The sequence below is a fragment of the Chroicocephalus ridibundus genome, chromosome 21 (genome assembly GCF_963924245.1).
Source record: "Chroicocephalus ridibundus chromosome 21, bChrRid1.1, whole genome shotgun sequence".
Lineage (NCBI taxonomy): Eukaryota > Metazoa > Chordata > Aves > Charadriiformes > Laridae > Chroicocephalus > Chroicocephalus ridibundus.
Genome location: NC_086304.1, coordinates 1,859,451 through 1,887,427, shown reverse-complemented (window position 1 = coordinate 1,887,427; position 27,977 = coordinate 1,859,451). Strand labels below are relative to the sequence as shown.

Here is a 27,977-nt window from a genome sequence, read left to right as displayed (position 1 = left end):
ACCCCTTCCCACCTTCCCCAGGGCACTCCAACCACTGCGAAAACAAGTTCATGAAGGTCTTCCAGAAGAGCAGAGCCTACAGAGATGATGGGGATCACCAACACCCCCAGTAAATCCTTCAACGTCAACAAAAAAAACCAGCCAGACCCTTAAGAACATACAAAGAACAAAGGCCAACCTGAGAGACGAGGAGCAGGAGGACCAGCGCTGACACAGGTGCACCAAGGTCAGAAGACGAGATGAAGGTAGAGGAAAACCAGAGCCCCCCCATGCCCTCCTTTAAATAGACCAACAGCCCCAGGCTGGCCCCTGCCCTGATTGCTCACGGCTCTCAGGTGTCATCTCCTCAGGGGTGGGACCACAGCTTATTTCCAGCACCCAACCGCTAGCGCTCTGTTTGACACCCACCCGGCTGGGATGCAGGAGGGACCTAGAGCAGGTGGAGATGGGGTGGTGGGAGCGTGGTGCATGATCTGACCACCAGGTGCATGCTCCAACCATCACATCCATGCTCCAACCATCACGTGCGTGCTCCAACCATCATGTGTGTGCTCCAACCATCACGTGTGTGCTCCAACCATCAGGTGTGTACTCCAACCATCACATTAGTGCTCCAACCATCACATTAGTGCTCCAACCATCACGTGCATGCTCCATCACGTGCATGCTCCAACCACCATGTGCATGCTCCAGCCATCACGTGCATGCTTCAATCGTCACATCCATGCTCCATCCATTACATGCATGCTCCAGCCATCACATGCCTGCTCCAACCATCACGTGCATGGTCCATCTATCTCATGTGTGCTCCAACCACCACGTGCGTGCTCCAGCCATCACGTGCATGCTCCATCTATCTCATGCGTGCTCCAACCATCACATCCGTGCTCCAACCATCACATGCATGCTCCACCCATCACGTGCCTGCTCCAACCATCACGTGCGTGCTCCAACCACCATGTGCATTCTCCGTCTGTCGCACGCGTGCTCCACCCATCACAGGCGTGCTCCACCCATCACGCGCACGCTCCATCCGTCACACGCGCGCTCCGTTAATCACAGCCACCACGTCCACGCTCCGTCCAGCCAGGCCTGGCTTCGGGAGGGCGCGACACGACCAATGCCCTGAGAAGGTGCTGGAGAGGTCCGGAGGATGGGGAGGGTGTTGCTGCCCCTGCACAACGCACCAGAGTCTTCATCTTCGTTAAAGCCTCCAGGCACGCTCTTAATGTTACCTCGCTAATAATAATATTTCATCTGCCTGATCTGATTAGGTTAGGCTCATTTGATTTTTGCAAAACACCTTTAATCACCTTGCAAATTCCCCATCATTATAAACGGAGCCACCACAAACATTTTCGGCAATCTAAGTTTTATTTTCAGCGATCCCTTTTTTTTTTTTTTTTTTTTTTTTAATCCTTCATACGCAAGAAAGGCGGTTGTAAAAAAAAAATAAATATATATGTTTTAAAAATGCGAACAAGACAGAGGCTGGGAAAACATTAACAAGGCCCCGTGCTTTCTGCTAAAGTGCCTTCATTTCATTATCATTAAATTTGCCTAGTAATTAGATTTCGGTGCATGAATATTTTAAAAAAAATCTAACAGACAGGCTGTCAAAAAAAAAGCACGACAACATCAATTCGATAATTTTTGAGACAGAGACATTCATAAGCAATTAACACAGATTTCCTGGCTTTGGAGACTTTTTTCCTTTCTTTTCTTCTTTCTTTCTTTTTTTTTTTTTTTCTTCCTCCCCCCCTTCCCAGCCTTGTGTTCTTTCACCTGACATCAAAAGAAAAAAAAAAAAAAATCACTCTAAACATCGGTGCTTCCTTTTTCTATTTTCGTGGGGTTTTTTTGTTTTGGTTTTTTTTTTTTTTTTTTATTTTTTCCTGCTGTTCAGATGATCCCGGGCGCCGGTTTTCCCTCCCGCTTGGCACGCTCCGGCGCTCCGCTCCCCTCCGCCTCAAGCCTTGCTGAACACGGGCGGGCGCGAGGTTGGGTCATCCATCAGACCTTCCCCGCTCCTGCAGGACCAGATTAAATTAAGGTTGCATGAAGCTTCTGTCTTGATCTTCAGGCATTTCTGCTGAAAACAGTGATTTTGATCACTATTTGCATAATTGTACAGTTCCGTATTCACCGGCTCCCTAATTATACGAGCCGTGTTCGACACCGCTCCAGACGAGGGGAGGTTTGCGAGGGGCATATTAAACTGCTCCGTGGTCCTCCCCCCGCCCCCCCCGGGCCCGCTCCTGCCTCCAGGTGGGCTCCAATATGACCGTGTCCCCCCCCCCCCCCCGCCCCCAGCTCCTCCCTGCAGGGCTTGGGACCACCCCACGGCGATGGGGACAACCCCGTGCTTGGCCACCAAACGGCGGTGGGGACAGCCCCGTGCTTGCCCGTCCTCCCCACCTTGTATTTTTGTGAGGCGGGCACCCAGAGTGATGCCAGCCTCCCCCCCCTACCCCCCCCCCCCAAAAAAAAAAAGAAGGGTTGCGGGTGGGATGGCACTCCCTGCTCTCCAGCCACCAAAACGACCCCCTGCAGAGCCCCCGTCCTCCAATTTGCACCCAAAGGTGCAGCACCACCAGCCTCTCTGTCTTGCCTGCGCTGAACGTTTCCAACAGGACCGAAAGGCGGGCGGAAAAAACAACCTAATCCCAAATTTCCACCACTTCCCCCCGCTTTTCCCCCCCCCCCCCCGCCCCCTCCTCGGTGGTCCCGGAAGAACCTCACATGCCAGAAAGAAGTTTGGTGGCGGAGTTGGCTGCGCTGGGTTGACGGTTGGACGCGATGATCTCAAAGATCTTTCCCAACCTAAAAGATTCTGTGATTTGATGACGCCAGAGCCCAGCTGTTCTGGAGGGGGGTCAGCGTGGGGAAGGTCCAGTTCATGCCTGGGAGCAGCACAGCCCCCAGATCTGCGTTTCCCGTACGACTGGTACGGTGCCACCAACCCCACGGAGATGCCCAGGACGGAGCTGGTTGCTCACAATTGGCTTCTCACGCATCCAGGGGGGGCAAGTTCTTGCTTCCCCCCCCGCCCCCCGCGCCCCCGAACTCCTCATTTGGAAAGCGGCAACATTTCGGGGGGATTTTATTTCCGACGGAGCTTCCAAAGTTCCTGGGATTAGTCCTAAATCAGGACCAAGCAATTAAAATAGTCAAGAAAAGGGGCCTCTTCCCTCTGCGCGTCCCGAATCCTTAAGAAATTGAGTCCTTACTTCAACCGGGGCCTTGAAATGCTGAAAGCCCGGCCAGACCCCGGCGTTAGGTCTGGGATCTCTTAAAAGAGGAAGATTTTGCAGTAAGCCCCGCTTGGGACAGTGGACAGGCAGCCAAAATGAGCTTAAAGAGCTAATAAACGCGCCGGGAAGAGAAAACAACAACAAAAAGAAACCCCAAACCCCCATTATTTGACCTAAAAGTACGCGGATGTTAAAAATCGGGGTCTATGTTATTTTTTTATTATTGCTATCATCAGGATCATCACCTCTGGCAAAAACAGCCACACACCAAGAAAATCCCGGACCTCAACTCGGGTCATGCCTCCCTAAAATCTCCTTTGCAAGGTTTTATCGGCAAGAGCCGGGAGTGGAAGCAGTTGGTACAAGCAGCTGAAAGACCAAATCAAAAGCATGTGAGCAGATTAAAGAATCAATCTCTCCGTTTGATGCGGAGGAAATCCCGCTAATTATAAAGAAGGGGCTTATTTCCTGGAGTCACTCCGTTTGAAGTCATCAAAACTAGTACTACTTAATTACTCTACTTTATGGAATACATAACGTCGGGCCCCTTCTCCCGCTCGCCCGTCCTCTGATGCCGTCGCTGGGGTTTCCGGGGGGTTATGGTGATGTTCCTCCTGTACCTATGCACTTATTTATTCAAATGAAGCCCTTAACGGCCCTCGCGCGAGCCCGCGGGGAAGCATTTAAACCTGCTTTAAAAGGAGGTTATAATGTAAAAAAAATAAAAAAAAAAAAAAAATATCCAGAGTGATTTAGCCGTGCAAGCTACCTGGCCATTGTTGCAAGCGCGTGTGCACTGTGCGCGCACCGTGCCGGCAAACGCCGTCAAAAATCAGGTATTTGGAATTAAACCCAAAGGGAAGGCGTTTGCCTTGTCTTAATCCCGGGAAAGGGAAGGGGGCTGGCAGCGGCGTTTACTGAAACGCGGCCTCCGCAGGCTGAGCAACCTCGGGATGCCCGAGCCAAGAGAAAAACGAGCTGCCAGCTTTCGGTCCGTGGCCACATCTAGCTGACGTCCATAGGTAGAAAAAATTAAATAAATAAAAAAAAAAATACATTCGGGTATTTTGAGGAAAAGAAAGAGTGGCAGGTAGGCAGGGGATCTTCCCAGAACTGGTGTAAAGACGTTCAATATTGAGGACTCTCCGATTTCCCTCGTCTCTCCAGGTGGCCGTGGGGCCAACCCGGTGATGGACGTGCTTTGCTCCAGGGCCAACAACTGCCAGTCTCATAAAGCACCGCGCTAAAGCCCGAGATTCCAGAGGCGGGTGATAAACACGGAGGAGAAATCACATTTAAAAAAAAAAAAAAAAAAGCAATAACCGTATTTTTACAGGTTGAAACCTTGAAAAACACGGCCCAAAGGATTCGGGCAGGGAGAGGCGAGGAAGTTAATTTTTATGAAGTCTTGCCCTTCTCCATGCGGTCTCAAGGGGAGCTGAACGCTCCCGAGCGCATCCCTGGCACCGAAGCTGCTCCCGGGACCCGAGTCCTCAGGCAAAGCCATCCCTGCCGAGGGAGCGAAGCCCACAGGACCCAAACCCTCTCCCAGGCTGAGTTTAGACTCTCGAAGCCCATCACCCTTCTAGCGAAAACCTCCGGGGAGCCGGTTTTGTGAAGATCTGCCCATTTCCATGGCTGGGGAGCACCGGGACAAGCCAGGTTTGGGTTTGACTCGCTCAACCTTGGCTGGTCAATGAGACTTTTCCCCAAAATTGCTCTCTTTTTTACCAACAAAGCCAGTAAATTTTGGAAGGGAGAGACAGGAGGACACCTCTTCCTTCATCACCAAGCCCACACACCTACCTGGGCCTGCGGGTGCTACCCGGAGATCATCGTTACTGGTAGCAATAATAAATCTCACTGCTCCGTCCTGGAGTTTCTCCCAAATCACTTGAGTCCAGCTGGGGGAGCGGATGAGAGACGTGGAGCCACGTGCCGCTCTTCGGAATTCTGCACATACCACCCCGCGTCGGGAACGTCCCAGGAATGCTGCCGTGGAGTCATGAGGCTCCGCAACCAGCAATTGGGGGTGAAAAGGGTGGTTTGTTGGTTGGTTTTTTGCTGTTGTTTTTTTTTTTTTCCTAAGACAGAAAGAGAAGAAATCTGCTAAGCCCGGGTTTGACCTGACTGGGAAATGCAAACTGGGCTCCGCACTGGTTGTGCTGGCCTGAAAAATCCTTTTTAAGATGCCTGAGCTTCGTGAAAACACCAAGTGGGAACACACCTCTATAAAAACCCCTCTACCTGCACGAAGAGCCTTGTGATTTTGCTGTCGGTGGGAGAACGGGCGAGCGCGGTGCCCACGCGGCATCCACACCCCGGGGCTTGGCGTCTCACCGCTCCCCCCTGCTCACAACTCATGCCCTTCCCTGGTCCTTTTTGCAGATAAGGTCCCAGAAACCTCCCAGAGCTGAAAGAGGGGAGATTGAGATGAGATGTGGGGGAGAAATTCCTTCTTCCGAGGGCGGTGAGCCCCTGGCCCAGGTTGCCCAGAGAAGCTGTGGCTGCCCCATCCCTGGAGGGGTTCAAGGCCAGGTTGGACGGGGCTTGGAGCCACCTGGGCTGGTGGGAGGTGTCCCTGCCCATGGACGAGATGGTCTTCCAGGTCCCTTCCACCCCCAGCCATTCTATGATTCCACGTGCAGTGTGGCATCCGCACGGACCTGAAGTATGAGAGGTGTTTCCAGCCCCGTCAACACACCTGCTCCGGGTCCCCAGTACTTCAACGAGACTTTCTCTGCTTGGGGTTCTCCTTTCGAGAGCATCCGTCCACCCGGAGAGGCACAGGCTGGGAGCTGCCTTTGCCCCATCTTTTACGCCCTTCGTCCCATGGACCAAAACAACATTTCCCTGAGCAACACCGGGGAGCCTTCCAGCATTTAGCCACTTGCGGGCAACGGGAAGAGTTCGAGCTGGGCCTGAAATAAAACTCTCACATCTCAGTCCCCCCGGAACCGAGAAAAACCCAAGGTGAGCCTAGGGCTGATAATTTTTTTGCCTCTTCGGCTCTAAGGTATCGAGGAGGAAAAGAAGGACCCGCTGCGAGGTGACCACCCCCAGCTCTGCTGGCTGGTAAGAGAGCGGCAAGAAAAGAGTTGGATTTTATCCAAAGTGGCTTTCTAAGGCTGGAGACGTCCTTCCCCGCCATCTATCACGGCCACAGGCAGCGGGAGCCGGGTCTGGGCTCCAGGTCTCCGTCTCGGCGATGGACGACCCGCTGCGGGTGGGAAGGAGCCCGGGCTGCATGCCCCCTTGCCCAGGGGACGGGCTCTGGGCAGAAGATGGATATAAAACCCCCCCACTCCATTCTCGCCCTGTCCTACCTCAGAGCTCCCTGCGATGGTCCTAAAAGCAGAGCACAAACTAACTAAAGTTTTGGGCGCCCGCTTCTTCGCGCGCCGCCCTGAGGCCGCAGGCGACGGGCGTTTTCCCTCCCACCCCGCGCCGCCTCCGAAAGCGGGCCGGAGGGGAGGCGATTTGGGCGCCTGAACAATAAAACACCTCCGCGAGACCTAAACCTTTCCCGAAGCGAAGCGCCAGCGCTTCAAGCCTCTGCTTTTAAGAAGGGGGTCCCGCTCCCCGTGGGCTCTCCCTGGAGGAAGGGCCGAGCAGGTCCCCGCCGCCCAGCGAGGACCTCGCCGCCGCCCGGCCGAGGTCTGTTTGTCACTTTTCCTTCATTATTTGCAGTTTGTACACAGGCGTCATTAGGGATTCATTCGGTTTCCCTAGCAGCAGGCATTAGTCTGGCTTCCCTTTCCCCCTTCCCTCGCCAGCGCCCTTTATTTTTAGTGTCTTATTTACAGTTTGACAGAGTAACTGTAACCCTTGCAAGCTACTCCAGCGGCTTTAATCGGGGGAATAATGGGTCCTGTCTGGCCGTGAATAGAATTTAGGGGACAGATTGTTCCACACTCGCCCGGTGGGGTAATTTATTTATGTGCGCACTTGTCAGGAGGAGAAAGGGACGGGGGATCTGTATGCGCCGAGGACACTGAAAGGGAAGGGAGAATGGAGCCAAACGCCCCAGATCCCGCTGCCCCCCCCCCCCCCCCCGCCTCCCCTCTTTCCCCCCCTCCCCGCCTCCTTCCCACTCTGGCAGCTGAATGCCTCCGGTGGCCGTGAACTTGGAAGGGCCGAAAGCCCCATTCCCAGGCCCTCGGCACGTCAGTGGGGCCGCCGAACGGCTGGGCTGCCGGCAGCGGGGCTCGGGGCTCCAGATGGGTCCGTCCGCGGCGGGCAGCCCTCCCCGCCACTGCCCCGCATAGCCGCGGCGCGGGGAGCACGTCCCATAGCAACCGTACAGTAGCAGGAGCACAGCGGGGGTCTGGGAAGAGAGGCAAAGCCCTCGGAAAAATACAGGATGGGTCCAGACAATGGCCCCCTCTCATATCATAAATTACACGGCAGCGACAAAAGGGGATGAGGGATGCTGCCCTCTTCCCCGCTCCCCGCAGCCTGCCTGCACATCCTGCGTCCCTTGGGCATGGGGACGGTGGTGGCACGAGGGGAGGGGAGGTGGCGTGGCGCCTCCCAGCCCGTGACAGCCTTCACCTTTCCCCGGTCCCCTAAAGCACGTCTCCCTCGCTCCACAGCATCCCTGCTTGCTGCCCCGACATCCCGCCTGAGCACCCGCCGCCTGGGCGCCGGGGTTGTCCATCCCTGTGGTCCCTCAGCTGATGCTAATTGTCCCCAGGATCGGGGAGAAACGGCTCCTGGCCCGGAGCTGGGATGATTTCTCCTTCTTCTGCTCTTCAGAGAAAAGGCCCTTTTGCTCCTTTTTTCCTCTCCGTGGCTCAAGGCCGCGGGTATTTTGCATCTTGAACCGATGGTGGCAACGTCTCAGCTCAGCTTCTCCCATGGAAGACGCGGGTTAGTGGAGGTTTTGGCAGCGTTGGGTTAACGGTTGGACTGGATGATCTTAAAGGTCCCTTCCAACCCAGACCACTCTAGGAGCTTTTTTTGATGGCGGGGGCCGGACCAGGCTCCATGGCAGCCGTCCCTGCGTTCCCATCCGAGGCAGGACAACGGGGTCCACCGAGCACCGGGGCCACCTCAGCCAGGCCACGGTCCCCCTTAACGGAGAGGATTCGCCCCGCGGAGCCCCCGAGAAGACGGGGGGACAGAGGTGCAGGGGTCCCTTCGCGCCCACAGCCATCAGGCAGCATCCAGCTGGAAGAGAAGCGGGGCTCGGGCTGAGCCCGCCCGGACCCAGACACGGAGAGGCCGAAGCTCCAGCAGAATTTGCTGCTGATGTCCCTTAAACGTCTCCCCGCTTGGCCTGGCTCCCACCTACGCTTGGCACCTTTCCTTTCCGAAAAAAAAAAAGCCTTAAAATTAGTGCATAATTACACTTTCTGCCCAAGTGAAGACCCTTTTTAAGACGCCAGTGTGGTATAAAGACACCCCTGGTGGGGCGACACCCGTGGAGCCGTTTTGGCCGCAGGGGGATTCACCAACCACTCTGTTGGTAGAGCCAGGAATGAAACCGCCACGGCCACTGACTCCGATCCCCGTCAGCAGCGGCTACGTTGGTACAGAGCATCTTTCTGTTCCTGGGGTTTTACTGGTTTTACTGGCGTACCGGGAGAGATGCTTAGAGCCGAGTGAGCCACGGGGGTCTGAGGGTGGGCAGACGTCCAAGCAAGCACCAAGACCCACCTCGCCCACCCCAGGTTCCTCTCCCGCAGGCGAGGATGCTACGAGGACCACGGTCTCTGGCTACATGAGACCTCAAACCACGGAAGCGGCCAGCGAGTGGATGGCACGGGAGGACTCAACCAGACAGAAAGCACCAAGATGTCGTCTCCAGGCCGTGGTGGAGAGAAGTGCAAAGTCTTCTCTGGATCTCCACTGGCTGGAGGACAACCATGCAATGCTCCGACGGTTTCTCCACCGCTGCTCCAGGACCAAAGGTGATGTGCTGGCTGCTTCGGGTGCGGAGATCCGACCGATGGCCCCCACAGCCTGGGCCCACAGATGGTGAGAGCTCTCAGCACATGGAGGTCCAGCGAGGTGGGGACAACGTCTGCCCGGGCGCAGGGACAGGACCTCACCCCAGGGGCCCTCCACCAGCTCACAGCCAAGGGACACAGTCATGCCAAGAGCCTGTTTCGGGGAAGACCTTCCCCGTGGCAGAAAGATCAAGACGTCCCCTCGCTCGGCTGAACCCAAGCCAAGGCAAGAGTCCTTGCATAGGCTTCAAGAAAAACGCAAGAAAAAGGTTTTTGCACTGGAAACCCGAGGGGCTTTGGCTGCCCCGTGCCACTGCTCCGGGGGGGTGCGGGCAACCCCTGCCCGGCTCCGTCCCACGGCGAGGAGAGCGGTGCCGATGGGCAGCGAGACCTGCGGCACGATCGCGTCGGGCCTGGGGGGGAAACCCCCTCGTCCGGGTACAATGATGGTCTATTCTGCTGATCACAAGCCTAATCCTCTTTGGTTTTTAATTGGCATTTGGGCTAAGCTGATTTAAACCTCTTCACCTTGTTGGGTCCCCCCCGTCACCGTCCCCCCCGCCTCCCCACTTCTTTCTTTTCTCTTTTATTTTTTTTTTTTGACCAAATAACAACGCTGCCATCACCAAGTCCCCGGCACAATGACATCTTTGTGCGAGGGCGAGAGGAGAGGAAAGGGGAAGGGAGGGGGAGAAAAAGGGAAATGTGCTGAACCCACTCGGAAACAATGCGGAGTTTGTGATTCAGACTTGACCACTGGCAAAGGACCCGCTTCAGCTGCGCCTCGTTAATAAACGCACTGTCCCTTCCCAGCCCCTCTCCCCCTGCCCGTCACCTCCGCCTCGGGCTCTACCTGCGGTCCCCGTCTCCCGAGGGACGCAGCATCCCTGCGCCCCGATGCCACCCGCCGCAGCGGTACCCGCGTCCCACCCGCGTCCCACCCCCCTCTCACCGGCCAGGCTGCGGCGTGCGGCCCACGGGGTGATGAGCGGCGACGGGATGGGGATGTCCCGGTGTCCTCTCCATCCCATCCATCCCCAAACCGGTGCTGGTGTCCCCAACGGCGAAGGCCGGTGCTGGCCCCGAGCAGCCTGGGTGGATGCTGGTGAAAATCGGGATCTACGCCGTGCTCCGGGCCAGGGTCTGCTGGCAGGAGGAGGAGGAGGAGGAGGGTGCACACGGGATGAGCCATGGTGAGGGGCTTCTGCTGAGGGTCCTGCAAGACAGGTCCTGCTGGCAGCTCCCACACGGCCGGGGGCTCGTGGCTTTTGGATTTTTTCCATACAGCCCCCACTCCCGGGTTGGCGTTAGAGTGAGCCCACCTGAGTCAAAAAACAAAAGCAACAGAAACACCTTTATTACCCTTTTGCCGTGTAAAAGACACACAAAAAAAACCCAACCCACCCCGAAGAACCCCAAAGGAGCCCTTTGTTGATCGGGTGGGAAAGACATTTCTCGCGGGGTTTGAGGATTATGAGTTAAAACAGCGGCAAGAGGAGTTAAACACAGAACCGAATCCGCGGTCGTTCGAGACTTTGGGCCAAGCAGACGGCGAGGAAGGCGCTGGCAACGGCGGAGCTTTTGGCCCTTCCTTTTCCCCATGATGTCGGTCGCTGTGGTGTCACGCCAGTCCCTGAGCGCTTGCTCAAGGGACGCGCAGCCCATCCCGGCGCCGTGCTGGTGCTAGAGACTGTCCGGCAGAAGAGCTTATGGAAAGCCTTTAAAAAAAAAAACAAAACAAAAAAGAAAACAACAACATAAATCCACTTACCGGGAAATTCCCTGCGAGCTTTCATGGAGGTCGGGGACCCATGATCCTCCACCCAGAAAACGCGCGGAGCATCACGTCGGGTGAACCCCCGGCGCCTCCCTGGCAGGGAGAGAGAGAGAGAAAAGAGGATGGGAACGCGTTCGATGTCAGCCCCATCCCTCCGTGGCGGGATTACATCGGAACAGGGAGATTACAGCCACATTTCTGGCAGGAAAAGGGAAGGAGGATGAGAAAAAAGTCAGCTGGAAAACTCTCGGCCTCCTCCCAGCTGTGCTGGTTTCCAAACCCGAGACCTGAGGAGATGCCCCAGGGGGGGTCTTCAGCTCCGTGGGGAGCAAAAGGAGCCGGAATCTGCTCCGGGGGGGATTTGAAATAGGGGAAATCTCTCATTGCCCCGTCACCGTCCCTTGTCCCCCGCCGAGCGTGGTGCCAGCCAGCCTCCTGCCGTGGTGGCGGTGTCAATCCTGCCAACCCCGAGTGTTCGAGAATTACGAGGCAGGACCAAAAACTATAAATCTAAGTCAAAAAAAACCACTTTTTTCTTTCTTTTTTTTTTTTTTTTTTTTTTTTTTTTGTCCTTTTTTCCCTCATTTGCCCTCTGGGGAGCCGTGTTCTCCAGGCTTCCCCCCCGCCAAGGTTGTGACTCAGGGTCGGAGGGGGGGATTTATCCGGCCGGGCTGCCCCAAGCTGGGAGCTGGGACCCATCGCCCCGTCGCCGGTGGGAGCGGAGCGGTGCCGAGGGAAAAGGCTCGGATGGAACGTCGAGTGAGGATCCCGCCGCGCTGCATCCCTGTGACCTCAGGCCCGACGCCGCGGGGTTTTCCCCTCCCTGATTGCAGCAGGAACCCAGCGGGAAAGCTCCAGCGCCGGCAGCATCCCTAAATGCCTAAAAATAACCCAAACCGAACAGCCGCGACCCTCCTGCCACCAGCCGCTGCTCCGGATGGCTTTGGAGCATCCTTACAGAATTATTTTTTATTTTAATATTACATTAATATTCACTCCGTAGAATTTTCGTCTGTATGAACTCTGCTTTCATCCGCGGCTATTCGCAGGATACACATGGATTGAAAGGCCCGGTGCGGGATTTACTTGGCTTGTTTAATAAAGGCAGGCGCTCGGGCCAGAGAAAGCGCCTTTTCTCCTGCCCATTAGTCCCATAAATCATTGATAACGCTACAGAAATCAGAGAGGCGATCCGATCCGGTGGAAATGAAGCGACGGCGAGCGAGTGATGCCCAGACCCGTCCCCTCCTTCCAGCCCCACTCCCGAGCCACCGACGTGCCCCATCCCGGGGTAAGAATGAGGGGAAAAAAAAAAATAAAAAAATAAATCCTCCAGCACGGACCAAAGGTTATAAATAAAAGCAGTGAGAAATCAACTAAGCGGCTGCAGCTTAGCCAAATAGCTCAGAGCCTTAGCGCATTTTTCGCGAGCTTTGGGGAAGTATTTCCCATTCCTCAAGGAGGCGGTTTGGCAGCGCGGGGAGCTGGATCCGCCTGGGCCGGGGGGAAGCCCGCTCTCCTTCGGGTTCGGAGCATCGCCATCTCCGGGAAAGAGCAGCCAAGGCCACCAAAAGGGACACGAGGGTGACGGTCGCCACTTCCCCGCTCCCTTCCCACCTTAGAGACCCCCACCGGGGCTGAGCCGAGCAGCGTTTCCCGGCGGGAACCACCCCAACCGGGCACGTTTGGGGCAGCGGCATCAGCCCACCGGGCAAAAAAATAATCATCATAATAATAAACAACAAAAAAATTATTTCTTTTTCTTCTAAGGACGAATTTCCGGTTATTTTTAACCTGCTTTCAAAACTCCCGTCGCGCCGGGGTTAAACTGCCTCGGCGTCTTTAGGCTTTTTAAGTTTGCGGGTCTCGTGGCAACGGAGGGATTGGGGAGAAATCCCAAAGAACACCAAACCCGGCCTCGTGTAACCCCAAGATTTTTCACCTAAACCACGAGCCTCCCGCAACGGGGTCTTCGGGTAAAACCACCCCCCCCACCACCCCCCCGCCAAATATTTCAGGCGCTGTTAGTAAAATTAATGGGCTCGCACCGCCCCGCCGGGTTGTATGTTGTGTAAAGTGAATTTTTTTTTTTTTTATTTTTTTTTCCCCCCCCCTCATATTAACCTTCTCGTAAAACTTTGTGTACCCACAAATCACCCGGACCAGGGGAAGCCTCTCACGCCTCTGCCCGTCACGCACAAGGAGGGGATGAATTCCCTCGTGTTTCACATTGATTTCTTCCCCCCTCCCCCCCCGTCTCCCAAACAGCCGCAGAATGGGCTCAACAACAGACAAATGAGTCTGTTGGATTTTTCTAGTCCAAAAAAGGGGGAAAAAAACCCAAACAAACCAACCAAAAATGGAAAGTCAACCGGCTGTTCCTCTGATGCTGTCGCAACACGCAAAGGATGAAACGTCATCGATTGCGACTAGGAAAAAATTCCGCAGCCGAGCCTCAAGGCCCACAATGTCCCCATGCGGCGGGGAGGCCCTTTGAAACGATAATTAAAACCAAAAAAAACCCAAAAACAAAACCAAAAAAAGAACGTACGTCGCCTCTGGAGCCATCCCCGCCGCAAAAACTGAAGGTGAAACAAAAGCCGGTTGATTTTTGGGGTGTGGGTTGGTGTTTTGCGCGTGGCCGGGGCTTGGGGGGTGGGGGGGGTGGGGTGTGTTTCGTGGCCACGACGCCCCGTTGCCGGCGGGAAAAGGAAAATCCTCGCGGCCGAGGCCGGGGCTGTCGCCCCACGGAGCCGAACGCCCCCGCGGCGAGGACGCGGTACCCGGGGCGGGGGGATGCGGGCGGGATCCATCCCCGTCCCCTGGGCTGCGGCGGGGATGCAGCCGGCCGCATGGCGAGGACCAAGAGAATCGGCCATTTTACACGTCGGCTGCCTAAAATGGTGGCTCCCACCTTTTTTCCTTCCCCTTTCTGCTACCGTTTCAGCACGCATGCACCCGCGGGGAGGGGAGGGAGAGGGGCCGCGGCCCCCCGCACGCGAGGGCGCCGGGGAACGGGAGCCAAGATGGAATTAGAGGGGGAAATTAAAGGAGGGGAAAAGGGGGGGAGAGGGAAAAGGATGCGCTTCGCCTCGCCGCGGCCCATCCGCCGTTGGCTTTTGTGTGCGCCCCGCGGAAGGGAGAGGCAGGAAGGCATCGAGGGGGGGGAAAAAATGGGGGGAAAAGGCCAGAAAAGAAAAAAAAAAGAGCATTTTGGGCGAGGATGGCGAGGGGCAGGGATACGCGTGGGGTGCGGGGAAAAAAAATCTTCCCTTCTTTCTCCGCCGACCCCCCTTCACCCTCCCCGCAATCCCGCTTTGACTTTTCCCACAGAAGTAGCCAACCTCCAAGAATGCAAATGACATTCATTATGCAAATGCATGCAAATCAGGTTTAACTATCGGAAGAAGGGCTCGGAATTTCTAATGGGTTAACTCTTTCGCGCACAACCCGGATAACAAGAGCCCCGTGTCTTCCTCGGGGCTTTGTGTTTCCCCGTGTCCATCCCTGGGCACCCTGACCCGCACCCCGCGGTCCCCCGGGGAGGGCGTCGGGTGGAACAAAGCACCAGAAAAAGAAAATAAAACAACAAAAACAACAACAACAACAAAAAAAACCTCCACGCCAACCCATTGGCGCGGGAGCGGCTGCCCCTTCGTTAAGCGGGCCGGCAGGAGAGGAGACAAAGCAGGCTTAAATGCAGAATTGGAAAAACAAAAACAGAAAAAAAAAAGAGAAAAAAAGAAAGGAAAGGAAAGGCAAAAAAAAAAAAAACCCAAAAAAAAAGAAAGGAAAGGAAAAGGAAAAGGAAAAGGAAAACGGGAAAAAAGCGAAAGGAAAAGGAAAACGAAAAAAAAGGGCAAAAGAAGAAAAAAGCAAAAGCAAAAGGAAAACAGGAAAAAAGTGAAAGGAAAAGGAAAAGGAAAGAAAAAGGGCAAAAGAAGAAAAAAGCAAAAGGAAAAGGGAAACAAGAAAAAGGAAAAAAAAAAGAAAGAAAAAGGAAAAGGAAAATCAAAAAAAAAAAAAGGAAAAAAGGAAAAAGGAAAAGGAAAGCAAACAAGAGAAAGTATACCAAAAAAAAAAAAAGGAAAAAAGAAAAATATTAATTAAGAAAGAAAAAATCAAAAAAAACCCCAAACAAACAATAAAGAAAGGGAAGGGAAAAGCAGGCCGCGCTCGGCGGAAGGTGAAACCCTCCCCGCGATGCATCGGCAGAGGGTTATGGCAGCCACGAGGGTTCGGCTCTTTACACCCACCCAACCCTCTCGCCGGGATGGGCACGGAGCCACTGGCTCTTCTGCTGCTGGGAAAAAAAACGTCATGAAACACATCGAAATCCCGTTCTTTGGGTGTTTCGTTTGGTTTGGTTTTGGTTTTTTTCCCCCAGCTTTTGCATTGAGGCAAAAATAAAATAAAATGGCACCATTTCGCCCGGCGCTGGATGAGCGCGGTACCCTCCAGGGAGGGAGGGAGGGAGGGAAGAACAGCCGTGGCACCATCCGCATCCCCGTCACCCGCCCCCGGGATGCTCCGAAGGCGTCGGAAACGTGCCCGGCATCGGCAGCGAACGCCACTGCTGGCACCGCCGCCGTCCCCGCGCCTCCGAAAACTCCAGAATAATCCCCATTCTCCATCCCGGCCCCAAAAATACACCAAGGTTGTCGGTGCCGGGAACCGAAACTCCCGGGTGCGAAACCTGGCGCTCGCCAAATGTAGGGAATGACGACTATTACAATGGAGCTGTAAAGCGGAGAAATAGATGCACTGCGTAATTCTAAATATTTTAGAGCGACGCTGGTATCGATTAGCAATAATAACGCGTTTTAATATTATTGCTGTGCTTTGCCTAAGAATTATGCCTCACCTGCACTAAAACCACCCGATTTCGCTGTTATTTCCTATATCTCCTTCCAATACCCCCCATTTGATTTATTTCTTTTTCCCCCATCTGCTCAAAAACTCTTATTATTTAAGCCAGAAGCGGTTGGGGGCAGGGGCAATAATCTGCGCCAGGGCAAGAATTTCCCAAATTTTAGGTGTTTGGGGAGAGACGCCATATAAAATAACTGTTTCGCAGGCGGCCTGGCCCGCTCCGAACTGCGGGAACCCGGAACTACTGGCCAGTTATTAAAAAAAAAAAGAAATAATAAAAAAATAAAAATAAACCCTTTTATTTCATTAATCTGATCTCAGCAAGTCCCGGCCCGGTGAGGCCTCTGCAGGGTGCGAAATATTCGGCGCTTTGGCGAACCTTAAGCGTCCCCAAAAAAAATGAAGTGAAATAAAATAAAGCGAGTCGGCCCCTTCCCTACTGAAAAAAAAGATATGGGGGGGGAGGAGGATAAAGAAATAAATAAAATAGTAATTTTTAAAAGCTCCAATCCCCCCCCCGCCCAGTAATTTGGGTTTCTTTGTCTTCTGGCAGTTGGCGTCTGCGAGCCTTGCTCTGCTCCCTTCGTCTGCTTCGGATTCCCAGCCCCGATTTCCGAGCTCGCACGCCATCCCCAAACTGGCATCGGGCGATTTTTTTTTTTTTTTGATTTTTTTTTTTTTTAGAATAATCATTGGAACATTTTTTTTTTATTATTATTTTAAATGGCACTCAACGCAGGCGGAGAAGGAAAGGAGGAGGGCGGGAGGGATGCCAGTGGGTGCTGCGCTCGGTCGACGAGGCCGGCGCCCGCGAGCTGCTTATTGCCGACGACTGAACACGCAACGCCGTTACGTTATCGCAGCGCGGTGCCGAGAAAGCAAACTTCTCCAACGCTTTCTTACCAGCACACAAATAACGCGTCAATCGTCGTTTACCCGCGACGGGAACTAGTTAGGATTCACTTAGCAAATACCTGGCGTCAAAAGGCATCCCCGGAGCTGCGGCCGGCCGGGCTTCGGGCTGCGGGAAAGAAAACCAAGTTGGGGTAAAGTTTGTCGCAGGAAATCGCTCGATTTCTTAAAACCTCCCTCGCGGAGTCACGTGGAAAGGGGTTAGGCACCATTTTCGAAAGTGATTTTTAATTTTTTATTTTTTTTTTTTAATTTTTTTTCCCCCCTCTTTTTTAAAGGGCTCCTGTTCCTTCCCCGCTCTTTTCCTTCACCTCCCTTCTCTATCAAATCCCACTCTTCGCCTCCGCTTCGAACCCGTTTGCTCCCTTTCCCCCCCCATTTTTGATGCAACTCTTTGGCCACGGAAAACTCTGCCATTTTTGCGGCCTGAAGGCACCCCGGCCTTTGGGCGCCGGGGGCGGGAAAAGGCGGGGGGTGGGGGGAAGGAAATGGGTGCCGTGGACATTTAGCAGCCCCTGCATCCCCCTCCCCTCCCCCCCCCCATCAAAAAAATGCAACTTTCTAAATGTTTTAATCACTTGGCATTAGAAACCGCCTGCCGAATCGCAACGCGCTGGGAGCGTTGATCCGCACAGGGGGTGGGATGGAGCCTGGCAGCTTTGATGGCGGTTCCTCTGCGATATCGCTGGGAAGAAGGAAAAATAAAGGGGGGGGGGGGGGAAGACAAAGAAAACCTATTTCTTAACCATAATTTCAAGCGGTTTCCACAACTAGGCCCCAAAAGAAGGGACCGGTGCTGGGTGGCCAAGCGTCCCCCCCGTTACAGCCACTTTCTTCCCTATTTCTACCACCGGCCTTCGCCACGTGCCGGCCTGTTTTCTGCCAAAAAGCCCTGTTTTTTCCCCCCAAAAAAAGCCCCCCCCCCCCCCCCCGTTTTTCCCTTCCTTTGCAAGATTTCCAGAGGGGATGCTCAGCACTGGCCTTTGCACGGGGCTTTTCCTAAGGGGGAAAAAAACGGGCTGGGAGAAGGCGCTGATGGGTTTTGAGCGAATCCAGCGTCAGATCGTGAAAAATTAGCGAGGGCAGGAAGAAAATATCCCGGGCAGAGACGCATGGAAACGCCGAGTCTTCGGGATGGGACACGGAGCAGCAGGAGCCACCGCCGGGGGTGAAATTCCCCAAAGGCTCCGGCTGCCCCAAACCAGGGTTCCCAATGGAAAAGAGCCTTGAAAGTCCCCAAAACTCTTGGTTTTCCTACCAAGCAGGACCTTTGTGGGTTTTTTTGGTGTCTTTTTGGGGTTTTTTTTAAGAAAAATCTGGGGGTTGGGGCTTTTAGAGGTAGCAGAAGGCTTCCCTCCTGCACACTGGTGCGGTCACCGGTGCCAGGAGTCGCCCGGGGACGACCCCGTGCCGAGCGCTAATTAAAGCACTTTCAGGGCGAATCCTGACTTTTCCCTGTTCCCGTCAAGGGCAAGAGGGGACAGGGGGATTTTGCAGCGGTGACTCGAACCGCCCCGTGACAGGCGACGGCTTGTCGGGATCCAACAGGACGCGGAAGCGCCCTTGGACCGCGAGACACTTTCCCTTGGGATGGCGGAGGGGGGGGGCTGCGTTTTGATTATCGAGCCTTCAAAAAGCAGGAGGCGAAGGCTCGCCACGCGGGTATTTTTGGAGGCGGAGGCTCCCGATGCTGTTATTTTTAACTAGCTTCAACTTTTCTCCCCGGGCCCCTTTTTTCCAAGCCGCCTCACCAACCTTCCCAAGGCCGCATTTTTATTATTATTTTTTTTTTTTTTAGCTAGAATTAATTTTCCGAGGGACGCTCCGGGAGAAGAAAAAAAAAAAACCAACAAAAAAACCCCCACAAAACCCCCATCCCACCGCTCCTTTTTTTTTTTTTTTTTTTTTTTCCCCCTCCTTCTTCTCCTTCTTCTCTCTCCCCCCTCCCCGCCTCTAATTTTCCCAAAGAACCGAGAGGCGTGAGCACTCTCGAGAGTCAAATTTGCCCAGGACCCGCGTCCCCTAAGAAAGCAGGGCTCATTCGCCTTCCACAAACTCCGCAGCGGCAACAAAAGTCCCTTTCAAGCCCTTCCAGACGCAAGTCCTTCAGCTCAATTAGTCAGGCACACAGAGACACAAAAAAAGCCTCCCCATTCAGGCTAGTGGCTGGCTGTGGAGGACAAGGGCGAAGAAAGGATCTTTCTCCCACGCTTTCACCGGGTGTCATAACAAGCAGAAAGCCCTCTTACGGGGGGGGGGATTATTGGAGATAAGAGCCCGGTGGAGGAGCTGGTGCAGAAGCCGGAGAAGGAAGGGAGGAGGGGGAACGGCCGGGATCGGGAGGTGGTTGCAGGTCCCCCAAGGTCGGGCGCGGGGGGAAGCCGGCGGGCACGGCACTCCGTCGGCAAACGGGTTGTTTTTTTTTTTTTTTGGGGGGGGGTGGGGTGGGTTTTGGGTTGGGTTTTTTGGTCCTTTTTTTTTTTTGGAGAAAGAAAAAAATTAATAAAAAAATGTTAAAGAATAAAAAAAAAAAATAAATTGCCATATTTCCGCCCCGGCGCGCGCACACGCGCGCGGAATGATCCCGGCTCTCCATGGCAACGTGCTCCGCGGACATCCCTGGCGCTGGGGAGGAAGGGGGCAACCTGCCTTCGCCCCGGCCTTGCCCCCGGTGCCGGCAAAAGCCTGGGCCGAGGCCGCTTCTCCCTCCCGTCTTCTCTGAAAAGAAGCGGTTGAAGCGGAGCGGGGAGCGGCGGAGAAGGTGGGAAAGCTCTCCCTCCAAAAACCCACCCAACCCGGCCGGTGCTGCGCGAGACGGGCGGGTTTAAGATGAAAAAGAACTTTTGTTTTTCATGAGGCAAACAGAAAGAAAATAAAAATGCCTGGGGAGGGGGGGGTGGGGATGGGGGGGTGTGTTTCTCTTCTACAGAGCCAAAACGAAGGGGAAAAAGGGAGAAAATTCTCCCGAGAACGTGATTTTGCAGACAAAACCCCAAAGCGGGGTGGTGGCCCTGGGACACCCCGTCCTCGTGGTACCCGTCCGACGAAGCATCCTCAAACCTCCCCGCAGCCGGGGGGCGCTGGGGGGTCAAACCTGCACCCCCCCGGCCAAGCCCCAGCGGGTAGAAGACACCTCTGGATACGGGCAGCGCCCGGCAGGATTAATCAAAGTTCCCAAATGAATTACGTGCCCAATTCCCTTGACCAATCCGAGTCATATTCCCAATTCCCCACGGCTTCTCCGGTGACTCCCTGTGCGGCTGCACTTCCAGCTCTTTTCAAAGACGCGATCCCCCTCCCAAAACAGGGGCCACAGAGGCAAATTCAAAGCAACTATTAGAAAATTTAGGGGTTTGGGGTTGTTTTTTTTTTTTATCCTCCTGCTGCGGGATGCCCCCGTTCCCGGCACCGTCGAGGGGCGGGTGACAAGAACATCCAAGTTCAGCGACGTTTTACAAGGATCGGGGAGGGGATATAAACTCTCCAGCTCGGGGACGGAAAGCCGAGAAACTCTCTCGGAATATATTATCCCATAATTGTAGGGTTTCAAGCACTTTCCTCCCCAGCAGCTGGTGCCTGCTGATGCCAGAGGAAGGTTATTTGGCCCAGATGCCTCCCTGCCCGCTTCAGGCCGGGAATCCCTGAAACGCTCCGCTCTAGGAAAGGCCCTAAAAGCTGAATATTTCGCCCTGACCTAAAACAGTAGGTATTTACTAAAAGGAAGGGATGAAAGAAAGCAGGATCCTCGGGGAGAGCTCTCCCTCCTTTCCAAAGACGCGGATCTGGGGGGATCCCCGTAGCTCCCACACTGAACGAGGAAACCTTTTTTTTTTTTCTTTTTTACACCTAAAGGGCTGAATTTTGAGCTGCCGGCAGGCGGGAATCTGCCGAAGGTCACATCAAACCTGCTTTACCTGGACAGACGCGACGCAAAGCCACGGGACGAGCCAACGGCCCCCCAAGGAGCCGCAGGCCGAGCCCCAGCCCCATCCCCCACCGGCGAAAACTCAAGCTTTTTCGTTCCCCGCACTTATTAATCAGCTTTTTGGGGTTTTTTTTCCCCCTCTTCCCAGACCCTGCATTTTCCCCCCCCGTCCCAAAGCAAGCTCCACTTCGTGCCCTCCACCTAAAATTCCGTGGCAGGAGCCCGAGGCGCGGAACCCGGCAGATGCACCCGACGCGGATGCTCCCTCCTCCTGCCCCAGCTCCTGGCACTGCCCCGCTTTGCCCCTGCTCCAGCACTACTAAAACCGGAATTAAAGTGATTTTTACACCCAGCCTGGGCTGCCAAAGCTGAGGCTCAGGCCGCGGCCGTCACCGCTGGGGGAGGATTACACGGCTTAGCTCTACGGTTACAGGCGCCGGGTCCGGGTCTGCTCCCAGCAGGATAAATCCCGGAGTTATTCGCCAGCACAAGATCGTGATCCACTGATAACCGGAGCTGGATTCAGCCTGGAGCACCCATCCGAGACCTCCCCGTTAGCCTGGCACAGCTCGGTACATGGGGACACCCCCCCGGCCCTATCCCAGGATCCAGGGCTTCCTTCGCCACACCTGGCTGGGGGCTCCCGAGCCAAGACTTCTGCAAAACTAGCCATGGCTGCCACAACTTTGCCGGTGGCCGGCTCCCGCTCCAAACCCATCGTCTCTCAGCCTTTTCCCCCGGCGTCTCACGGCGGCGGGGGGAAGGCAGCAAGCGGGGAGGTGTCGGGACTCACACGCACACGTCCCTTCCTATCGCCATCCCCGAAAACCCCGCAAGGCAAACCAAAAGGCGGCCCCAGGACTATTTTTAGCCCACCCACCCCCTGCGCCGGGAACGCTGTCAGAGGAGCTTGGGCCAGCAAAGCCTCCCGCGGTGACGGGGAAGCTGCCAGCGCGGGCGGCGAGCGCCGCGGCTCCGCTTTCACATCCCATCACCCCGGCGGCATCTCAGCCACCCGCCCGACGGCCGAGAGACCACAGAGCTCAGCATTTTCCCTTCCAGCCCTTCCTTCCCCCCGCATCCTCCTTCCCCGGGGGCAGGGTTTGTGGGACACCCAGCGTCGCGTTCGCACCCTGGGACGGCGGGGGTGAGATTTGAAAAATCCCCTCTCCTTTTTGCTCCTGACCGGCACCGGACATCCCAAACCCATCGCAGGGTGGTGGAAACCACCCTACGTTGGCGACCAGACCCCCCACGGTGGGGAGAGGGACCGGGAAGCCTCCCCCACACCCCAACTCCGGTCCGTGCCCCAAACTGGGGGCGCAGAGCTCAGCCGGTGAATTCCGAGGATCCCCCCCCTCCCCTGCGCCGAACCAAAGCCCCCGTTCCCACGCACCAGCCACTTGCTGAAATTCAAGCAGGGCCTGATCTGATGCCGATGGCGGCTTAGCGCGCCCACTCAGCCGCTTTATCATAATCCCGACATAAAAAAAAAAAAAAACCACAACAAAAAAAAAAAAAATCGCTCCCTTGAAAACGCTCCGGGGTTTTGAAGCCCCGATTGTTTGAAAGAGGAAAGACTCCGCTCTCGCCACAAAGACCCCTCTCCCCTCCCAGCCCCGGTCTGGAGGCTTCAATAAGGGGGTTTGACCCCTTGGAGGTAGAAATCTCATCGCTTTCTCAGAGATCACCCCCAAATCCAGCCTGACGGCATGTCCCGCATCCCATATTGCACGGATGCGATACCCCAAAACCAGCCCGGAGTGACACCAGGAGCGATCCGCCAGCCCTGCCTGGAGAGCAGCTTTAAAACCATCCCGTCTCCCACCCCAATCCGGCTGCGAATGGTTGGAGGAAGGAAATATATCTATATATTTCAAAAATATATGGCTAGACAGACACGTCCATAGCGTATCTCCAGCATTTCTTTGTGGCAGCGGCGGCGCCGTGCCACACCTGCCCAGCCCACAGCGCGCCGGAGCGCGCCGGGCCCACGGGAGGGAAATTCCCAGGGCGAAGGGAAAGGGGCGATTCGTGCTCTGCGGAGACCTCGAAGGGCTTGAGCCATCAGGGCCGCCTTTTGTTTCCCATTTCAAATTCTAAATGGCCAGCAGAAAATTCCTTCAGTCGGGAAATGCCTGTTTTCCTCCGCCGCAAAAATTCATTTTAATTTTTTTTTTAAATTCAACTATTTTTCACGGTTTGGGGCTGAGAACGTGCTAACGTTATTTACCAAAACCAGAAACGTTTTCTCCTTCGCGAAGAAAAAGTGGATTATCCCCCCCCGCCCCCGGCAGCGTCGAGAGGCGCGAGCGTTCCCGCGCGTTCGCCGGCCCCCCGACCCCGCGCAGACGACGCGAGGGGCGCGAAGGGGCTTCAGGACACGACGACAAACCGCCGCGCTGCCTTTCCGCGTCCCCGGCCTTAAGCGTTAAAGCCCCGGGAGCTCAAGGCGACGCGGTCGCGAGCCCTTTCCTACGTGAAAGCAATAGACGGCACGAAATTCACAATTTTCAATAATTATATTAGGCTTGGCTAGTTCTTCTCAACGACTCGCCGAACCGTAGAAAAATTAGTATTGCATTTGCTCGTCGGGTTGGGTTTGGTTTTGTTTTTTTTTTTTTTATTTTTTTCCTCTGAACACGCTGCTTCTAAGCCCGAAAAAGAACGTGGAGGGCTAATCTCTCGATACGGAACGTGCAAGCGCGTCTGCCGTTAACGTCTCCCGCGGTTATGTCGCCGTAAGGGAGAGCGGAGCAGACAGTGCGGAGCGTTAACCAGTCAAATCAGAGTGTCCAAGCAAGCTTAAACGGCCACATGTAAGCTGCAATTTGGATCAACGTCACGCCAACCCACCGGGCTTTCTTACTGCTAGTGCGCTTGCAGCAAATCGGGGAGAAAAGGCCGGGGCGGGGGGCAGAAAAATGAATAAATCAGCTGTTTGTAAGACCGTTCCAATCCCTGTTCCCAAAGGCCTTCGAGAACGCCAGCCCCGCCGCTGGGAACGGTCGCCCACCGCAACAAAAATCCCAACCGAAAAGAAAATCTCCACCCACCCGGGGAGCGACCCGGTCTGAGGACCCACGGCAAAGCTCGTGGCGCCCAGAAAGCCGGGGAGCAGGTGGAACTGGTTCCCATTCGCCCTGCCAGACTGGGAGCACCGAGGGACGGGCGAAGACCTGGAGATGCTTCAGCCCCACGGTGTCACCTCGTCCCCAAGCAGAACGGGGGGTTCACACCCATTTTAAAGGGCGCTTTTCGCAAGGGGGAATGAGATGAAAGAGCTCCAGAGAGCCAGATTGGGCATGACGGGCTTTAAACCCGTCCCCTCCATCACCGACCAGCGCGGGCACCTCCTGCCCCTGCATCTGGCCCACCACGCACGGGCTCCCTACGCCCCGGGTTGCTAAATTCCGAGTTTCGCCCTCATCCCAGTTCGCATCCCCCCGGTTTCCTTCTCGTGCCTTTGTTATACCCAAGCAAGTGACACCATCAAACACCAGCCTATGGCGGTGCCGCCTTGGCCCCGCACACACCAGGATTGGTCACCCAGGAACACCAAAAGCTGATCACGCAGCGTCGCTTCCAGCCCCTGATTGGACAAAAGGCGCTTTTTTTCTCCCCCTTGAACGAAGCCACCGGCCAATGGTGGATGGCACATGGCAGCTCACCAGTGCTCACCCAGCGATAAAAGTCCCTCGTCCCCGGGCGAGTCACCGCACCCTTTCGCACGAGGACTTACGGGCCACTGCTCAATGCCGGTGTCTGCCCGCAGACACATCCCAGCCCAGGAGACTGGCGGGCACCGGCTTGACCGGCAACCATTCTCCTCCCGGCTCGGGAGGAAGGAGGAGAGCCCCATGCGGTGACATCCTGCTGCCACCAAAGCCAAGAGTGTCCACCTTCATTCCATAAGAGGCTCAGGGTGCGAGCATCCATGGAGGACGCTCCCTCCCCTTCCATGGACCAAGCTCTCCCCCTTTCCATGGAGGATGCACTCCTCCCTTCCATGGAGGATGCTCTCTTCCATCTTCCATGGACCAAGCTCTCCTCCCTTCCATGGACCAAGCTCTCTCCCCTCTTCCATGGAGGATGCTCTCTCCCCTTCCATGGAGGATGCTCTCCTCCCTTCCATGGAGGATGCTCTCCTCCCTTCCATGGACCAAGCTCTCTCCCCTCTTCCATGGAAGATGCTCTCCCCTCTTCCATGGAGGGTGTTTTCTTCCTTTCCATGGACCAAGCTCTCTCCCCTTCCATGGACCAAGGCTCAGATGTTTTCTGGAGCTTGTTCTCTGTTGCCCTGTCCTCCGCAATGTCCCCCTCCAGCTGGGGACAGGCCACCAGGCCAGGAGAGCGGCACTTTGCGCTTGCCCAAGGCAACAGAGAAGAGGGAATAAAAGGGCATGGAAAAATCTTCCCTATTCCCCTGCCGCCGGCGGCGCGGGCTGCAGGAGCAGCGCCAGGAACAATAGCAGCACCCAGGTGAACCCCGAAGGGAAGGCAGGAAGGAGGTTTTCCTGAAGCTTTCCCCCCGCAGGTCATTCCAGGGAGTTAACGCATGCACTAAATCACGCTGAATTACAGGGCCAGGGGTGCGGGAGGGAAAAAATATCTTGTTTATTAATTTAAAGTAATCGTATGAGCAGGAGAAATCTTTCGCGTTACACCCAGAACTACAGCCTTTCCCTGGACAAGGGACCAGGGACAGTTTCTTCTGCTCCTTTTTTTTTTTGTTTTTCTTTTTTCATTTTTTTTCCCCCTTTTTTTTTTAAAAAAAAAAATAATCCTGATGAGCACACGAGCGAAACGAGCGGGTCCAGCACAGGTCAAAAGTCAGCTCTTTTTCTACATCTCTCACAAGACGGTTTTCATAAAGTTGCAATGCCATAAATGCTCCTTCCCCAAATCAGTTCAGCTGCTGCCACCCGTATTTGTTCTTTATTATTATGAAATATATATATATATTCTGCCCCCCCCCTTGGAATCCCCATTCCGAGATAACGTATAACCTTAATCCGGCACAAGATCTTTGTGTTCTTCTAAGCAACATCGAGACACCTGTCCAAATAGGTGGCTGCGTTTTGCGGGGGGCGTCTAAGGCAACCAGTCTAACCATTAAAAGCCAGTGGGAAGCACCCAGTTCACCTCTTTGACCCAAAATTCCCTTCAACAGTAGAGCAGGTAAAAAAAAAAAAATAAAAAAAAATCTCAGTTTCCGTAAGAAAGAGGTTGACATATAATCCAGTGAAAGGGGTAAGGATGAATTTGCAGAGAGAATAAATTAGGCAAAAAAACAAGTTCCCCGATTAGTCTCACGCGGTTTCACACCCAAGTTAGATCTATGTATTTTTTTTTGTAAATCCCCGATCTTGGAATCTTGAGTCCGTTCAAAGGAATGTTCACAGACAAAGGGTTAAAAGAAGAAAGAAAGCGTTTGGATAGAGGTGCTAGGGCAGAAAAACAAAGAAAACTGCAAGAAACCATTTTCCAAATCACCATAACCTTCTTTCTAATCCTGATACCAAGTTATAGCTGTCAGGGAAGAAAATCGACCGTATAACAGATAGGAAGGGGGGTGGGGGGAAGAGGGAAAAAAAAAAGAAAAAAGAAAAAGAAAAGGAATCCAGCGCTCGTATTTGCAAAACAAGCATTAATAAACATTGCTCTGTTGCTGCTTTATTAAACAGATAATCCAACACCGTAATCTGTATTGATTTATGGATTCTCTGATGCTATACGACTGGTTACGCAATGGAAGTTCATCCTTGAGCTGTGGTCTGTGTCCTGGACTTAACTAATTCATAATCTGATTGGAAGTTTTACTTTGTTAATTCAATTACAGTTAACAGCCGAGGAGAGAGCGGCAACATCCTTGTCTTTCTCAAGACAGACGTTTTCTTCGCATGCACAGAACCAGAAAACTCTTTCTTAAAATCAAAGGAGGCAAATAGGTTCTTTTTTTTTTTAAAAAAAAAAAAAAAATCCTACCTCGGGTTTTAATTCCAGTCTCAAAAAGTTGTCTTTTTTTCCCCCAGTTTTTTTTTTCCGCCTCTCATTTCCTTTCTCTTCCTTTTTTTTTTTTCTCCATTTCTTTTTTTTTTTTTTTCTCTTTTCCTCCTCTTCCTTTTGATGAATTTCCTTTCTTCTCCACATCCTCCTCAGGCGTGTAATGGGGTTATTTTTACTTTCGGTTATCTAGCTTTATGAAGAATTGACACCACTCATACAGCTAGATAACCAAAGATAACAACCAACCCCTGAAGTCTACAGCATTAGCAGGAAAAAGCCAACCTCTTCTTCTCCAGGGGGGTCGGGGGGGCTTTTAAGGAAGGAACGAGGGAGGAAAACGAATAAAAAGAGATGCAAATATTAGCAGCCAGATCCATAATATCCGCACGCAGCTACATCCCTGGCCCTGTTCCTGCCACCCAGGGCAAAGCTCTCCTGAGCATCAATGGGACGGGCAGGATCAGGCCCCTCGCCAAATGCAATTTTGCAGCAGAATTTTCAGGATAACCGCACCAGGAGCAGCCTATTTTCTGCCGAGGTTAAATTTGTTTCATTTGCAAACCAAATGATATTCTGCAGGTGCCGAGAATTAAGCCCCGCGTTATTTTTAATAACTAGCAAATTAATGCGTTCAAACGGGTAATAATCAAAGCAAATATAATTTGCGCCCGCAACTTAAAATATGCATGAAAGACCAAAAGGACATTTCCCCACCCATAAATGCATTTAAGGCTCGCTAAACAAAATGACTGCGAAAAAAAAAAAAAAAAAACCACACCAAAAAAACCAAACAACCCTGCCGGGTAAAATAAATAATAACTTGTGATGCTTTGGATTCAGCCAAGATCTGGGGGAACAGAAGCGATGAATAAACACAGAAAACACAGAGGAAATGATGAAAGGGAGGGAAGAAGGAAGGGAGCGACTCCCGCTCGCGGCTCAGGACCCCGGCCCTGCGCGCAGGGACCGCGCAGCCCGGCAGGGACCCGCATCCCTCCTCTTCTGCCGGGGGGGGACCCGCAGCTTCCTCCGGCGGGGCCCCGCATCCCTCTTCTTCTGCGGGGAGAGGAGGGGGGGGACCTGCCGCTTTCTCCGGCGGGGCCCCGCAGCCCTCGCCTGCCTTTCCCCGCATCCCCCGCCTGCCTTTCCCCGCATCCCTCCGTCCTTTCTTCTTTTGCGGGGAACCCGCATCCCTCCATCCTTCCTTCGGGGGCTCTGCATCCCTCCATCCTTCCTTCCGCCGGGTGGGGGACACACGCACGCACCTGCATCCC

General features: G+C 54.2%; 1 long non-coding RNA gene across 6 annotated transcripts; it reads right to left on the bottom strand.

The window, feature by feature from the left end:
* Positions 1-1,836: 1,836 nt before the first annotated feature.
* On the bottom strand, positions 1,837-26,863 carry LOC134525783 (uncharacterized). Of its 6 annotated transcripts, XR_010073855.1 has the most exons (7): positions 26,683-26,863; positions 16,832-16,878; positions 10,980-11,078; positions 10,161-10,530; positions 5,061-5,338; positions 2,743-3,142; positions 1,837-2,089 (listed from the first exon to the last, which is right to left on the bottom strand). It is a non-coding gene; the product is annotated as an uncharacterized LOC134525783 (long non-coding RNA). The 6 variants fall into 6 exon arrangements; XR_010073850.1 differs by having other exon boundaries at positions 2,743-5,338; XR_010073852.1 differs by having other exon boundaries at positions 1,837-2,030; positions 2,743-5,338.
* Between the last annotated feature and the right edge of the window lie 1,114 nt (positions 26,864-27,977).